This window comes from Phycodurus eques, chromosome 10, assembly GCF_024500275.1.
Source record: "Phycodurus eques isolate BA_2022a chromosome 10, UOR_Pequ_1.1, whole genome shotgun sequence".
NCBI classification, from domain to species: domain Eukaryota; kingdom Metazoa; phylum Chordata; class Actinopteri; order Syngnathiformes; family Syngnathidae; genus Phycodurus; species Phycodurus eques.
Window position 1 is genome coordinate 11,687,773 of NC_084534.1, and position 16,381 is coordinate 11,704,153.

General features: G+C 41.4%; 1 long non-coding RNA gene across 1 annotated transcript in view; it reads left to right on the forward strand.

The window, feature by feature from the left end:
* The window catches only part of LOC133408331 (uncharacterized), a 33,144-nt gene extending 26,629 nt beyond the window's left edge, over positions 1-6,515 (forward strand). The window contains exon 4 of the long non-coding RNA XR_009769291.1: positions 6,393-6,515. This is a non-coding gene — a long non-coding RNA (uncharacterized LOC133408331). The remainder of the gene's footprint in view (positions 1-6,392) is intronic.
* The last annotated feature ends 9,866 nt before the right edge of the window (positions 6,516-16,381 follow it).

The window sequence follows — 16,381 nt, forward strand, 5'->3', positions numbered from 1 at the left end:
CCCCACTCCTCTGCGGCTCGACAACCGGATGGAGGTGGGGGTTGTGGGACATAGGCCCCAGGAGTCAAGCCAAGAGAAATGTGAAAATCCACCACCCACCCTATTACTATGGTTACCAGGTCCCTGACCTTTATCCTTATACAGTGATTGTATGTGGTGGGGTGTAGTGCATTACAATTGTAGAAACTGGTGGGGGTGAGGTGAGACAGTCACAGGGCAATACTGACCCACAACCGTCACCCCCACCCAGGCCAACCAGCACCCCAAGGATGTGCGAATGTATGTAGTGCATTAAAAATCCGCGGGGGAAAGGCATGGCGTGCCAGAGAGCGGGCCTCAGTGCCGCGACACCTGGCCGAGTGTCCTCCCCAGCCCGACCCTGCGCTCCCCCCACAGCCCAACAACCATACCCAAGAGGAGGAGGGTGAACAGGCCCAGCTCTCATTTTGAATATGTTGCCTGCAACATGTTCCCAAAAAGATGGGGCAGGGGTAACAAAAGACTGGGAAAGTTGAAAAATGCTCAAAAAACACCTGTTTGAAATATTCCACAGGTGAACAGGCTAATTGGAAACAGGTGAGCTGAAGCGACACTAAAATAGCCGTAACGACGCCACTGTGTTATGCTAACGAACATAACTAGGATTGATGAGGTGATTGTTTGAAGTCAAACTTGTTATAATTTTGTTGTATATATGGCTACACTCTTCAGACAAAAGTTAAATACACGAATATCATTAAGATAAGGTATGATACATGTAAACATAAGCAAAGCCCAAACACCGTCTACTTTCATCTTTGGTGGCTCTGTGGTACCAGCTTGTGTTTAAAATAAGACATTGTAGATGTTTAAAGTTCCTATGGGTGCTTTGAAACGGTCCCCTTCCCCATTGACCTGAGTAATGATGAGGAAGCGCTTCTACCCGTGTTGCCGAATGCGGAAGTAGGTTGCGCATATACCGGATTAACAGTAAAAGTCAATAGAGACATTGTTCTGCTTCCGGCCTTTGCAATTTGTTATTCACACCTGATGCCCAGTGAAGACTCGCAAGCCAGTCTTAACCCAGCTGGCTGCAAACTGTACAAATACAGTCATCCTGTAGGCAATTCTGGGAGCAACAGAAGGGACAACACAAGACAGGTGGTGACTACATGTGATTAATTGTTCCTGTAAGGACGCTCAAACCACACTCGCTGCCAATCACTCATCCATCTCCCGCTCTGGTCTTCCTCCATCATCTGCCTTGCTTTCCTTCTCTGATTAGGTGTTAAGAATAATTAGCAGGCACCGAATAGCGCCGTGTGGACTACAGACTCGTGGAAGCCTGGTCACTCTCCTCGAAACCAAATGTCTCTGGTGACGCAGCTGCGAGTGGCCCACGCTGCATCAATAACGGCAGTGCTCCACATGCATTTGCGTGTGGTCACTCTTCAGAGCACGATTTTTGCTTAGCTCTGTTCCTTATCACCATATTCAAAAATGACATTTGGAAAGCAAAATGTATTACTTATAATGACATAAACACGTGGACAAAGACAAACACAAATGTTTTTTTTTCTGTCTTTGAAGAAAAGAACGCTCAATTTGTAAAGTCATTACAAACATGACAGTGCCAAATCAAATTGCTGCTGTTCGATACAGTTACGCTTTTCTTAATAACAATTTAAAGACTGCCAGATTAGAAAAACAACATTTTTAGGCTGAAGTTGTAATGACTCATCATTTAAAAACAAACTTGATTGAGGTAAACAGACTTTAATTTAAAGGAAACTTAAATGAAAGAAAAACAAAACTTAACTTAAAGGAGAGAGCCACCACCACATGATATTGAAACTAATATACATGACGTAAATATTATTGGTGGGTCCTTATGAATCCAGGAGTGACACTGACTCATGAAACCTCTTAGCCAATGTGGCTAAACAGTATAAAAATCTCCTTTTGTGTCTAGTTAGCCACAACATCACGTGTGTTGATGTGGCTAAACCTTTAGCCACACTCACCCAGTCCTCGTCACTGGGAAGCCGACACGCTTTAACAATGTGGGCCCAATTAAAACAACCGAGTCATCGATCAGGAGTAGGGCTGAACGATTTGGGGAAATACTCTTAATTGTTAGGTTTTTTTTGTTTGTTTGTTTCTTTTAAACAAATATTGCGATTGCGATTTAGAATGCGATTTTTCAGTAGGAAGTTTATCTTTTGCATTATTCACTAAACAGTAAAGCCTTCAATCACAGTGGAATATTGATTTATTAACTTCATACCTTGTAAAAAAGTAATACTCTATAATATGAGGTTCTTTCCAGTATCAGTAGCACTGCTGTCAGTGTCAGCGGATTATAGAAATGGAGAGTGACACGAGTGACAATTCATCACCAGGATGAGTTAAATCAGTGGTGTCAAACAGCTGGCCCATCAGGGGGTCCAATCCGGCCCGCGGGCATTATTCTGACCATCACGCAAGTTTTATTTCATTTATACATATAGACTCTTATTATGAAACCCATGCTTTTAGTTTGACACAAGCACCATAGAGCCAGAAGTGCTGTGAGAGAAAGATTGGGGTGGTGGGGCGCGCCTCCAATCCATATGCCGCAACAGAGTGACACTTTGTGTCAAGCAATGACTATATATGTATCATATCATGAATTGTTTGTTATGTAATTTCATGTGCAAATGTGTTTATGTGCAGTTAAAAACGAGTTTGTGAAGTTCATTGGGACATGGGTTTATTCAAAATGGTTGGGATATGTCAGACAAACGAATCATGTGAGTGACTCGCTGTGGTGACGAGCCCCCTGACAGGAAAAAGTTGAAAGTCACTTCTTAGGTGATATGTAGGCTACAAGCTAATTTGATGCATGCTAATAGTTGGAGAGAGGTTGCTAATTGTTTGTGCTGACTAATGCTAACCTCATATACAGTAGATTCATTGTTTGTGTTTTTATGGCAAGCTCCTGGGTGACTATTAAACAAGCAGCTAATTTACGCTTCTATTGTCCTTAATAGAAACAGCTAATACATGAACTTTGTCTTCATTTTTTAAAAAGTTTCACTCTGTTAATCAGCCTGTGTACATTTACAAGGCAGGGGATAACTGCACTTTCATTCTGAAAAAATCCCACTTTCATTTGTAAATTGTGATGAGTCAGTTGAGTCTTTCAAGATTTCCAGATGGATGTGAAAATGTATGTAAATTTAAAAGGATTTATAAACAAGTTAAAAGGTATATATACCGTTTATAGATCTACTGTGATTGCATGTGTAAAATTTGAGACCTCTCATATGATTTGAAAAAAAATTTGCAACAAGATAATAATCAATAAATGTATTTTCCCAAATGTAACTGTAATTACCTCCACCCAAAAAATGGTAAAAAAATCTAATTGTCGTTATTTATTGTATATAAGGCCATGAATATACTGGTCCGGCCCGTGAACTAAAATGAGTTTGACACCTCTGATTTAAATAGTAAACTACATACCAATTACAGTAAAAGTGTTAGATTGATTCCCTTGTTATTTGGTAATCCTCAAGAAGGAGCATAAGGACATTATATATAATTTTTTTTAGAACTTAATTAATACATTAAACATTAATATTCAAAATCTTTGGTGGTGAATATTAATAGTCTAACTTTAGCTGTTAGATAATTCTACCAGATTTCAAAAGCAGGACAAAGTGAACTAAATTACATAAGGGAGGGAGGAGGCCCTGACTATATTTGCCTTGGGCCCCCAAATGACGAGCTCCCTACGTCCGGCCCTGCTTCGAGCCAGTGCTGCCGCCGCTCAGCATGACAACCAAAGTGGGATTAGTGACTCGTGCATTGATGAAAAAGGGAGATAGCTAGCTGTGAGAACTAATGTGAATTGCAGGATACAGTGGCCATCAACACTTAAATCGTATGACGTGGTAATAAATATGTATGCCCTGATGCGCCGCTCCCCACAGCTGGGAAAGCCCGTGAGCCTGCAGCTGGACGGCTCATTCACAGCAGAATGAGCACGCATCCTGTAACTTTTATCAGGAAGGGATTTTGACTTTTGACATAGATAATTGTGATTCACCAGCGTGGTGAACGTGGGCAATATTCGCTTCGCCACATTCTGTTTCAATTAGCCATTGGCGAGGTGGCGAACGAGCAGCACTAATCCTGGAACCAAAGGTTTATACGTATGTTGGCAGTCACAATGTCATGTTATCGTTAGATGCCCGCTTGAATTCAATCACTCTGAAGATGCAAACTAACAAAGGTGATATATGGTACATTTACTTGAGAATGATCTATTCTTATATTACAAAACAAAATACAGTAAATTCCATTTTATAACGGTGTGATAGTAGTGTTTTAGCATTCTGATACAAATAATTTTTACAATTACAAGAGAACCAAAAAACACATTCACTCCCATTTAAGCAGTGTCTCTGAACGCACCTTGCGCACTCACCATCTGCAATGTAAACATGAATGGCAGCAGCCGCCGTACTGAATCTGTTGCCAAATACGGTGTTTATGATCAATGAAGATGCCGCTGAACCCCATCTTAACACACTATTGTCCCCTGACATATGAAGACTCGTATACAGTGTGTTCAGTCGAGGGTCCGGCATCATACTCTGCGTCTTCGGCAGAGAGAAACGCCAGTGTTACAACCTCACACGGCATGGGTGCTCAAAGCGAGCATATCACTATGAAATACTACCACACTTTTGCTAATTTCTTTCTTTTGCTCTTACATTTTTCTTATCAATTCAGCTTCGCCCTTCCCGCGCCAGAAACCAAGTTTAACTTCACTTCCGGCTTTTCGATGGTGACCGTAATCGCGTTGTCACGTCAGCGCGTCGGTCGGCATCGCGAACAATCTCATTTGCAGTTTTGCTTTTCAATATATTTTATGAGGCACAAAATGCGAACTTTTGACTCACAAACAGAGTTGTGAGACCACTTAATTTGAGCCTTGATTTAAACAAAAAATTCACGCCGCCAAAGTGGCTAGTGGGAGTGGCACTGTTACTGCCACTGCTGAAATTCACTCACATATGGTGGGTTGACGGGTGTTAATTTCAAGCCCAGAAAATACATTATTTAAAGTAAGCTCACTAAGCAACAGAAGCTGACTGATATGAGCAATAGACGGAGTTCCACATAATCGAGAAAACTGTTTTGACTGTACTTTGGGTAAATTAAGTCAACATTGCTCCCTATTTGAGAGATTTATTTATTTGGGGTCAGAAAATACTGTCTGACTTTAACTACATGACATACAATTTCCATGCCTCTGACACATTTCTTGTTTTCCAATGTAAAGTATTTGACAGTTATAACTTTCAATGAAAATTTTGGACACGACTGAAAGCACAGATACTGCCAGCTATCAGGCAAGATATGCGCTGGAGATGAACACACACAAAATACAAGATCAGAAGGCACACAACATATCTAATCCATATGAGAATTTTCACAGCAGGCTCAATATGTCATAAGTCTACAAAAAAAAATTGTTGCGCAGTGCGCTCACTCTTAACTGTGTTTTTCACTTGGTCTTTCCTCAAACACACGTTTAGTCCTGTTTCACACAGAGAGGTTTCATTACACCACCTGCATGCACTCCGCAGAGTTCAGAGCCACAACGTGAAAGAACATGTTGATATTTGCATTCACCTCACACACTGTCGTGGACAAAGTAATCTAGGCGTCACATTGAGGTGGGGAAGGATACGATGGTCAGACACTCATGCCGGTCGAAGACGTGAGCCTGGGCCCAGCCATGAGAGAGGGTGTTTTTGTCTGGTTAGGGGTGGGGGGGTCGTTTTTGATTGTTGAACAGATCGGCAAGCCTTCAGTGGTGCAGAACTGCACAACATGTTGTGGCCAAAAATAGATATACAGTGTATATATATATATACAGAAGTTGGTATAAAATACAAAATACCAATTAATAATATAAATACCATTCCTCAACAAAATATTGACAAAAAAATAAGAAAGACACTTAGTACCTAAAGGTAATGCAATTTCTCGTGAAGGTGCGCTCCCTTTGCTTACCCAGACATGCAATGAATTCATGGGATGATATTAAACTCACAAATTATTATTTCATGTGCACATTATTCGTTGTGGCCACAATTTGTTTTCCCATGACATGTCTGGGGCTCCGTCCTTTTTAACTAGATGACTGAGTATGACAAACGTCTAATTTTTAAAAATGATTTGACTGAAATTCTACTTTATGTTGCGATCTGTAAGAATATAAAAATGACTGTACAGTAAAGTACATGCATCTGCCTGAATTTTCAGTCAAGAGACTGAAGCAGTGGGGATTCTATGGGAATGAAAATGGCTGTATCCTATTTTGTGTGCTTGAATCAGCCTGTTTTGGTTTTCAGTTCCTGTGGCGAGCTATGGAGGTCACCAGTCAACGTGTCCGACAGGCCCATGAATAAGAGAAGACTGTTATCTGTCCCGGCTCACCTGGGGACACTGCGAGATGGAACAAATGGGAGAGCCAGCATACATCAATAAAGAACGGACACTTGAAAGACTTTGGAGAGGAGGTGGAGATTAAAGTACTTTGGTTTTTACAACATTTAAACACACACTAATAGTCTGAAATGGTAAGATCACAATGTGGGGTGCTGAAGAGCCAGGAGCCAGCAAAATGCTCAGGGCCGTGGGACAGTTGTCCCCTTGTTCGACACCCCTGCTAGGTACACTTCGTTTAGGGGAAACGGGGCTGTCGTGGCCACCTGGAACATAAACTTTCAAAGCACGAGTTGAGCTTTGTCAGCATTAAACACTGTCATTTGGTTTCTTTCACATCTAAATATTGCATCTGGGAGAACTCCTGCACAAGCACTTATCTCACCTGTTGGCTCGCATAATCACCTCCCTAACTTATACCACTGTCTTCACTCATCACCCTGCTTAGGATCACACACATGGCAAGTTAGGGCCAAGTCATTTAAAAGATGTACCGAACTTGACAACTCCAAAGACACAATAGCATGCTTAACATCAAGCAAGTCACTCAAAATATCCATACGTATAATATATTTTAGTTTCTCCACTGTGTCACATGCATCCTGACTGAGCAGTGAACACAGCACATAAGCATACTGAACTTTAAGTTCATAGAAGTGAGTCTGATCTCCTCCCATCAGTGATTAAACCTTTCACACAAAACAGCTGACGTCATCAACCATTATTTATTTGATGTTAAACATGTTCTCCCTGTGCTCAAGTTTGTTTTCTTCAAGTACTCTGGCTTCCTTCCACATTCCAAAAACATGCATTTGCAGTTACTTGTTTGATGAATTGAAGAATCATAGGTGTGAATGGCTGATTTTATATAAGTAGCTTTTTTTTTTTTTCATTCATTCAAATTTGGTAGGCTTGTTAACATTACTATTCTCTGTGATGTGTCAAATTTACATGACAATTTTTGGGCCTGGTTAGTGCTACTTTAAAAGCAGACATAAATAGCAGACATTTTGTTGATGAATTTCAACTTTGTAGAAAATGTCCCCCAATCATTTCTTTGTTAAGAAGTTGCATTCAACAGACATATGAAGTTGCAGTTGACCTGGGAATGGATAAAAATAAAAGTCATCTTTGTGGAGTCATCCACAGCTGATGTGTCTTATATCATGTCAATCATGTCAGACTGGAGAGTGCTTCATGCACGCATGATGACGAGTTGCAGTGCAGCCACATTAATTAGGCACCATCACTGGCATACAACTGAGAAGTGCTTTCAAGCATGCCTGTCTGTCAGTACATGCATTTGCACTCATGAATTAGGAATACAGTATGGATCAGATGTGCTGACTGTCCAACATCCGAGTGTTTCTGCGTGTGTGCAAGCACCACCTGGCGGGGGAAAGACAGGAGTGGGGGCACAGAGTGTAAAGCCATGACTTTGGTGAACAGTAAACACACCGCTGAGGGCTCATTAGAGGAGCTCCCTGCTCTCTTCGCTGCACTGCTCCGTTGACAGGGCTTCAGCCTCAGTGCCACCCCGTTCTGGAATCCAGCAACAAACTAATTAGTGGCCAGCGCTCATTACAGTCAGGCCAGTGAGTGTAGCTCCTCTCCAGCACATCATCTGTCAGAAACACAGCATGCAAGTTCTGAACATATTCTAATTGTAAAAGGGTAAGTAGAGCGATTTGCTTATCAGACAACGTTTGTCTCCATTTATCCCCAGCGCATCAAAATTACATTTATATACTTTATTGGCTTGTGTTGCCTAGATCCGGGATCGCCAAACACTGGGCTGCAATAATAACATTCATCTATGAGAAGACACTGATCATGTTAATGATTACTCATAATAATTTTCAAAAATGTGGATTCAGTTCCCACTCAGTGACGGTGTGAATGTGAATGCGAATGGTTGTCCGTGTCTATATGTGCCCTCCGACTGACTGGCGATCAGTTCACGGTGTAGTCCGCCTTTTGCCCGAACTCAGCTGGGATAGGCTCCAGCGCCCCGCGACCCTGACCGGGATAGGCGGTGTTGAAAATGGATGGATGTTTTAATTGTTTACATTTTCAAATGATAACTTCGACAGCATTCTTAGGAAATAACAATTACCCATCACTGATGAGCTACAGTACATTTAGAACAGGCACGCGGACCTTTCATGTGGTCCTTGTGGGCTACATGGTGGTGACCCCTTTCCTGGAGTCTAACTCACTTACAAAGCTTTATCTGCCACAAGTTTATGCACCCGTGAAAGGATTCTTTCTTGGGTGTCATCTACATCTACATCTACAAATATGTCTCCTTGATAACTCCCTTAAGAGGAAAAAAAAAATTCACACAAAGCCACATCCGGTGAGTAGGAAGGTTGCTCCAACACAGCAATGTTTTTCTTGGCCAGGAACTGTCAGATGCTCAGCACATTGTGAGCAAGCCTGTTGTCATGTCCTGCCACAACTCTCGCCTTACCTCGCATGCGGAACGAAGTAAACGCCGCAGGTTCTCTTTGTAGACACGTTGGCCCACATTGAAGAGGAAAACCTCTAGTTTGTAGCTTGCGTTTGAATTATATCTTTTTTTGACCGGTCCTTGTACTTTTTTTGACACACTTCATATTTCCATCTCAGGAAATAGTCATATAAATAGTCCTGAAAATTATTATCATACAGCTTACAGCAAACCAACACCTCTGTGTGTTAAAACAAAAGGAACCATGCATCATTAATCAAAAACCCTATTCGTCACAGACACTATATCCTCTATAATGATGCATATAGATAAGAAGATAATAAGAGGGAGCAAACATAATACAGTAGCCAGTATGGCTCATGCACAGTTGCACTGCTGATAAAGGACATCGCTTCCTTCTGGTCCTTCTCTCCATTTCCCATTTGCACACTGCGCTCATCTACCTTTTCACTAATGTTCTGGAATGCAGCAAGGTCAAGATCATTTTAATTCACAATTGCAAATACAATTCATAAAGAATAAATGATGCGAAAGACGCATAGCGTACACCCCAGTGTATTAGACAAATAAACACACTCCAAGAAAGTTACAAACGATTGTACTTGCCCCTAAAATCTCACCTGTTGGAGCAGCCAGATGGTTCTTCCCTGGAGAGCTGATGAAAACACAACAATAGCCAATTAAGAGATGATGGAGAATGTGTGTTGGGAGGGCATCTGCCTAATTCTATGGATAGATTAATAGAGGACATGATTGTCTTTCCTCACCCAGGATCCTCAGTGATTTGCCATGTCGCTATACTATCTCTATGCTATTAGTCAATAGGGTCTGTATTTGTGTGTGCGCGCGAGTGTGTGTGTTTGTATGGGTGTGTTTGCATTATACACTGTATTGCCAAAAGTATTCGCTCACCTGCCTTGACTCACATATGATTTTAAGTGATATCCCATTCTAAATCCATATGGTTTAATATGATGTTGGTCTAGCCTTTCCAGCTATAACAGCTTCAACTCCTGTAGGAAGGCTTTCAACAAGGTTTAGGAGTGAGTTCAGAGGATTTTTTTTCCTGTTCTTCCAGGAGTATATTTGTGAGGTCACAGACTGATGTTGGACGAGAAGGCTTGGCTCATTGTGCACTCGAAATCAACCCAAAGGTTCTATCTGGTGGAGGGCAGGACTCGGTGCAGGCCAGTCAAGTTCATCCATACATAATTCTCTCATCAATGTCTTTATGGACCTTGCTTTGTGTACTGGTGCACAGACATCTTGGAACAAGAAGGGTCATCCGCAAACTGTTTGACTGTCCAAAATCTCTTGGTATGCTGGAGCATTCAGACTTCCTTTCAGTGGAGCGCAGTGTCTAATATTTTGGACATTTCCAACTTTGTGGGAATAGTTTGGAGATAGCTCCTTCCTGTTCCAACATGACTGTGCATCATTGCACAAATCAAGGTTCATAAAGACAAGAATGAGAGGGTTTGATGTGGATGAACTTGATGGGCCTGCACAATCCTGACTTCATCCCTATGGAACGCTTTTGGATTTATTAGAACAGAGAATGAGAGCCAGGCCTTCTCGTCCAAACATCAGTGTGTAATCTCACAAATGCGCCTCTGAAAAAATGGTCATAAATTCCCATAAACACACTCCTAAACCTCATGGAAAACCTTCTCAGAAGAGTTTAAGATGTTATAACTGCAGAGGGTGGACCAATGTCATATTAAACCCTTTGGATTAAGATTGGGATCTCACTTAAATTCATGTCTGAGTCAAGGAAGGCGAGCGAATACTTTTGGTAATATAGTGTATGTGAGGATGGGGGGCTTATATTTCCTGCTATTTTAATTGTCTGTTTTCATCTCTGTGAAACATTTTGAGTTAAAATTCTTATGGATGAAAAGCAGGGATCTTGTTGGATGTGCGTCTCGCAACTGAGACACACAAAAAGGAGCAGGGACGCATAAAGGAAGATTGATTGCAAGGACGCAATGCTTTTGATTAAAGTATTCTGGCGTGGTGCTAGTTTGGTCGCATGTGTGCCCTAATTTCTGAATGGTGCGACTAAAAAAAAATTTAAAAAAATAAAAAGACGGTCCACCTGTACACTCATTTGAGGAAGAAAAAAGAATTCTGACTTGAAACCCATCTGGTCTCTAAACCAATTAGAGATAGTGAAGGATGGGGGAAAACATATCAAAATATTTCTAGATAGTTTTACTCCTCCCACACACTTTAAACACATTTAGATTTATTTAAACACCTTTAAAAGTATTTCTGAGTTTCTTCTCATGCTTGCTGACTAGAAAGGGGGGCGTATCGAACCTATATTGTGTAAAAACCAATAAAATAGAAGGGCCTAAAAACCTGCGAGAGAGCAGTTTCATTCATTCATATCTACAATTTCTCTTCTCTATGTGCAATACACAAAAGTTCTTCCACACCAGATCACATTCCTTGCATTGACGTCAAAGATAAACATTCTTCAGACGTGCCCTTCCCTTCTTTATGACCTTAAACTGGCCGTGTTATCTGCTGTATACTCAGACTCACACAGCATGTCAATAACCTCTCTCTCTCTCTCTCTCTCTCTCACACACACGCACACACACACACGCACACGCACACACACTGAAAAGTCAGTTTGTGCACTCCCATCACCAACTTTCCCAAAATACTTGCTCAACTGCCTGTACCTGACTCAATCTGCTGCCAAGTGGAGGAGATTAAAGTGGTTTGCGTCGTCTTTTGCTTTTATCCTTTTTATTTCTGTATCCCTAACGATCCCATTATATTTGCATTTCGGTATGTGCTGTGCGATTCCCTCTTCAGCTAAGCCCAGCTTCACAATGACATAGTTACATTGGTGTCAATAAGAAAAAAAGCAAGTTGCTTCTTGTCACATAACCTGGCAACTGCAACCATAGCAACCTGTCACACAGCAGGTCCCTTTGCATACAAATGAGTCCAACAGAAGTATGTATGCATGTGCAAGTATGTGCAGTGAGGAGTGCTGATAGAGGACGGATGCGCAGCCAAGGTGGTGCTGATTACTGGAGGAGGAGGGGGGGGGGGGGGGGGAGGGGGGGGGGAATGAGTGAGTGAGAGAGAGAGTGAGAGGCGAGGCAGGAAGCGCCACCCGAGCTCCAAAAAAAGGGGAGTGCAGGAAAAAACCATGACACACACTGTATTTACTTTGGCCGGTCAATTAAAATGATGCAACAGGCTGCATCTGTGCCTTCAGTTTGACACCTGTGCTCCTAACCTTTTAAATCACTCACATAGTGACCAGACAGTGCAAAATATGTGGTCAAAATGGACGATTAAGCTAATAACACATTTTCAAAATTGCTCAACATATGCAAATTTGCAGCTGGCAGTTTCTCAACTGTGGAACCATACTTCACATTTGAAAAATTTGGTGTACTCAACATTTCCGGGTTCACCTAGTTGGCTACTAGACTATACAGTACTTCATGACTCAAAAAGTATAGTTTGTGTCAGTTTGTCCAAATGGCTTTCATCATCGCTGTTTTAGTGTAAAATTAGGTAGATTCATCATCATCATCATTAGAGACAAATATTATTTTCATCTGCTCCATTGTAGTTTGCTTTCATCATGACAGCTTTTGATGTGTCATGACAATATGTGTTTGTCTACTAATGTAGCTGGCTATGTAGTTGGCACTAATTTATAACGGAATGTGACCTAGCATTGTTACAGAGCGAACACACAATAAATAATAAACAAGTGTGCATGTATCTCACCTTTACATTTATTTAGGATTGTACGCACGTGTGCAAATGAGGGAGTGGTTGTCCTGTTTATGCATCCGTGTGATTGTGTCTACCTGTCTCTCTGTGTGTGTGTGTGTGTGTGTGTGTGTGTGTGTGTGTGTGTGTGTGTGTGTGTGTGTGTGTGTGTGCAAAAGAACAGGGAGGAGGCATTATTTGTTAAGCAGTGGGGGAGACACTGTGTGGATTGCCTCCTCTGGCCTTGGAATTGTGCCCAACATCTGCAGGCATTTGTTGTGATACCAGGGTGGCACAGCTCATGATGGATTATAGTCATTGCACCGGTGCCCATGCAAAGCTAATGTGTGTATAAGCAGGTGTTAACAACTACACCGCATTGGTGTGTGTGTGTGTGTGTGCGTGTGCGTGCATGCGTATGTCCGTGCATGCGCACATTCATGTGTGCATGCGTGTGCGTATGCGTATGTGGGCATACATGCTAACATGGTCCATATGTAACTATTGGATCAAAATTGTCAGTTTGGATGTGACTGATCTTGGTGCTTTTTAACTTTTTAAATTCCATATAACGATTTTGTCACAAGCATTTAATATGACATAAAGACCAAGGCAATATGGCAGGTACAAGCGAGGGTGGTGAAAATATTGTCTAAAAGACAGATTGGAAAATGTTTAATTTTATCCATCAAATTTTCTAGGTTATGCTTGTATTTGAAGACTCCTCGGGAGGAACCGTTGCTCTCCGACTTAGCTGCTGTTGATTGACCCTCCAGTAATATTTCAATATTTGAAGAGAAACAACCCTGCAGTTATGTAAATGAGCCATCATTTACAAAAGATACAATTACCACAATAAATAAAGTTTAATATTTGATTTTTGTGCTTGTGGCAGTACTATTTCACACGATGATGATGAAGAAGATGATGATGATGATAGTGGTGGTGCTACAGGAAGTTGGCCTTTCCACCGAAAAAAAAAAAAAAATCCATCCATCCATTGTCATAACCGCTTATCCCCACAAGAGTCATGGGCACGCTGGAGCCTATCCCAGCTATCATCGGGCAGGAGGCGGGGTACACCCTGAACTGGTCACCAGCCAATCGCAGGGCACATACAAACAAACAACCATTCGCACTCACAGTCATGCCTACGGGCAATTTAGAATCTCCAATGAATGCATGTTTTTGGGATGTGGGAGGAAACCGGAGGGGAGATCATGCAAACGCCACACAGGCGGGGGCCGGGGATTGAACCCGGGTCCTCAGAACTGTGAGGCAGACGCTCTAACCAGTCGTCCACCGTGCCGCGAATAAGTACCTTTGAACAAAAGTATCTTTTAAAAAGATTATGTTTCACCCAAATGAGCAGGGAAAAGGATTTGTGCTGGAACCAGCCCAAAAGAAAGAGTACCCTGCCACAAACAATAAAACCCAATGAGACTTTAGGTCCAAACTAAATATTTGCAAAACCAGCAATGTTGTCATCAATTATGCAAATGATGAGTCAAGTCACATGTCTGTCACTTAAAATAGATTTCATTCTACATTTTGCCCCTTGCTTCAGCAATTAAAACGGAAAATAAACCCAAAAACAAAGCCTTGCACTTCTTTGTGGCTATCTGCCACTCCATCAAGACAAGGCTGCTACCTTCTTTTTTCATGAGGCACACGTAAATTGCTGTGAAGTGTTGCGCTGGCGGGTTGACAAGGATTTGTGCAGCCCTTATCTTCTCTTTGAACACGACTTTGATGGAGACAGAGATTTCAGATAAACAACCTCAGGTATTGTACGATCGGTCGGAGCCTTGTAAACAAGTGTTTGAACAAAAAGTGCAAAAACATCACAAGGTCTGAAATTCCAGGAGGAGTTGAGGCCGTCTCCAAAATATCTTCAATGTTTTGATGTTGCAGTTTTCTTCAAACAGAGGGGAAGAGTCTAAGAAAAAAAAGGTGATCAATATTTCAAAATGCTGCTGCCACCATTTAAAGTTGTTTTAGTCAGATTAAAAAGTATTTATGATATTCACAGTTGTTATGAAAAGTATGTGAAATGAGTGTATGTAAGAAAAATATCAATCAAATGTCATATAGAGCAGGGGTTCAGGGGCCACCTACAGCCTAATTTGATGTCAAAGGGGCCAGATCAACAAAATCATACCATACTTAATATCATAATACATTTAAAAAAATGTCCATTACTTTTAATACACAACAAAAGTACATTAACATTTTTTTTATTTAATGAGCTCTTTTTTTTAATCTTTTTACAAAACCACAGAGTTCGCGGAAAAATTTTGCTTCAGTTTTTCATCTACGTGTGCATAATAACTGATCACAGTGATCCCTATTTTACGGCACAAAAACATTGTCAGAAAAATCAACTGAAAAATATAGTATTGCACTTTAAAATACATTTTTTTTTTAAGACCTACGAATTATTACCAATACATTTTCTACATGAGCATATTAATTCCCCAAATTATCTTTAGTCCCCACCCATCACAGTGTCTTGCCATATTGTACACCATAGTGGGCCGGTGTTGGCCCATGGGCCATATGTTTGACTGCCCTAATATAGAGCACTGCATGCAATAACCTAACCTAACAAACTAACCTAATAACCTAATAACATCCATGGGGACGAAAGGGTCTTTTGAAACTATCCATGTTGGCATAGATATAGCCGTAGATGGCCTTGTGGGTTTCACATGCGTATCTATTTTGCCAAACTTCACAGCACACTGTCCACACATGCTTGTTTTCCTCTCCTAAATCAAAACGCATCTGTGTTTCAGCTCACATTCTTCACTGTTCATTTCTTCCCTTGTTAGAAACATATATTTGGCGGTGAGATAAAAAAAAATATATATATATATACGATGGAAAATGTGCCACATCACTACTCCTACTAATAACAGATGTACACTTGTACAATACTGGATGGGTTAACTCACATCTAGACTCTCAATGCATTTGGGCTCAATAAAATCAAGAGCAACATCGTTCTGGCATACCAAAAGTTCAATTTCCGTTTTTCTTCAGTGCAGCTCCAGATGAGCATGATAATGCGGGCCAACAGTTTGTCACCTGCTCAGCCAGCCAGGACGTTTTAGTGCAGCACCTCTGCTTCCCTCCGCTGAGTCGCTGGCAAGAAGGTTACGACTTGGTCACCAGTGTGATGTCTCAGTTCATCTGTTCTCTTCCGACATTTTTTATGCAAAGCTGCTCCCACCCTTCGTCTCTGCTCCTTCCCCTTTTCAATTCTCGCTACCCATACATCTCTTGCCTGCCCAATCCTCTCGCTTTCCCGCTTGCATCTGTTGGATCTGCGGTGTTCCCAGGGGCCCGTGAGGGGCCAGAAGGGCCCATGAATAAGTCATTAACAGTGGCCCCAAGACTCTGTGATCATCACCAACCTGTTCAAAAACATGCTTCTCTGCCACCTCACTCGTTCCCGCAGCACCCCTCTTTCTGCATCCATAAGCAATGAAAATAGAAATAAATAAATCATAAGACCCCATGTGTGTATGTGTGTATTTACAGCTTATGTTTTACAGCGTTCGTTGGCATCACAGTTGACATGGAGATGTTGTATTAGGCAATGGTCTAATCACATTTGCCTTTTATGTATCACCGTTTTATTTAGAAAGTCATGTATTAAATCGTAAG